The following is a 1,862-nucleotide window of genomic DNA, read 5'->3' as shown; positions in this document are numbered from 1 at the left end:
TTGTTCTGAAGATTGATAAGTTGAATTTAAAATGAGCTCCTTGTAATATGTGAACAATTTCTTGCAATTTCATAGATGGAAAGAATAGGCTCTCTACTAATAGACTCAAAAACGGGTTCCACCGAGTGGCAATATAAGTTTGGAGAACAAAAAAAGTCACACTAACTAAATCATGTGAATATGGTGGTTGATTGCGTGTTTGGATTTGAATTTGCTCACAATTATTGCTCTGCGTTATCATCGTGTAAATCCACGAGTTATTTTTCCATAATTCTTGGCGTTTCTGACAGATTTTCACAAGCAAACGCCTTAGTACGCCCAAATAGTACTCCATATTGAAGGTTTGTCCCTTTGGAACGAATTAATGATGCACCCGACCGCAGATATCAAAGAAAATAATTTCATTGTAAAAATCGTGGAGAATGAGTGAGGTTGACTGACTTATCCAGATGTTGCAAGCAAACTGGTCTATAGATCGTGCTCAAACTTGGCATCATATTGAAAGACAGTGCTGCCCACCTAGATTTTTTTTTTAAATCCCTTTAGTGTGGGCAATTTAAATTAACAATTCCCGATACTTTTGTGACAGAATGTATGTTAATGCACTACAAAACTATAGTAAAGTTTTAAAAAACAACCCATAAATCACACTTAAAGAATAAGCAAAAAAGAATTAAACCTAAATTGAGGACACATTAATATTTTCGAAGAATTTTTCACTCCAAGATAAGTTTATGTACGTTAAAGTACATTCATATGATGAAATGTCAAAATAAAAGAGTTGTATAAATATAAATTGGAAAGTTCTGTTGAACTATTATTTTTTTAATAGGTTCGAATTATAACATAAATATAAAAAAGAAGATGAACTAAATATACTTCTCAGTAAAAATGCACATAGGAGCTGACTAGATTAATAGTCTGAGAGCCTGCCGAGTAAAATTTAACTCCATAAGATACAAAAGGTTTGACCTGCTGCAATGACTTATATCACCTAGAACAATGAATTTTGTTTGTCACCCTGACCCCCCTGGGCATAGCCTTCTAACAGTTTATTTGAATCCTAAAGTGTTCAGTGACAAAACTTGTACCAATGTATAGTGCTATGTCAGGACATCATAAAAACCAAGAATTGGACAAGTGCAAACCAAAGAAAGCTGAGAATGAGGAACAAATAACTTGTGTGCAGAAATTGGATGGCAGTTCTTTACCACCATGTTTTACATCACTAACCTCCAAAAAATACGACGTACTATGTACAATATACGTTCCATCTACAGAAGTGGACTTGGCAGGCAGAAGTGATCAATCTCTTTTTATTTTTACTTTTTTGGGGGTACATATAACTATGTTTGTAATCTACATATGTACGCAAAGTTGTAGAAAACTAAGAAAGTATATTACCTCAAAAAAACGTCACATCATGTATGTATGTATTAGTGATGGGACAATTAATCGGATTGGGAGAATAGGTTGACTTTTCTGGAATCGGCATTGGACCAATAATGTTTAATTTACGATTTTGATTCTTATTTATTACTGGTATTTAACTATTTATTACTTTTCTAGGTTATAAAGAAAAAAAATAGACCCTTCCATAACTAAAGAATAATTGATTTAACAACAAGAAAATTAAATATTTGAAATTTAAAAAATAATTCAACTTTTTTTCTACAAAAATTAACTTTCTATGAATAATTTAATTTTTTCTACGAATAATTTACAGCCATAAAATTTTGAATTTTTTTTCAACAGTTGTGCATTTTGGAAATTTTCCGATAGAAATTAAATTTTGGAGAATAGCCTATGGGTTTTTGAATTTGTTTTCCAAAATAATCACTTTTTTGTGAATAACCGTATAT

Source organism: Lepeophtheirus salmonis, chromosome 9 (genome assembly GCF_016086655.4).
Source record: "Lepeophtheirus salmonis chromosome 9, UVic_Lsal_1.4, whole genome shotgun sequence".
In the NCBI taxonomy this organism is placed as follows: domain Eukaryota; kingdom Metazoa; phylum Arthropoda; class Copepoda; order Siphonostomatoida; family Caligidae; genus Lepeophtheirus; species Lepeophtheirus salmonis.
The sequence above is the reverse complement of the archived record's forward strand: the minus strand, read 5'-3'. Positions refer to the sequence as shown.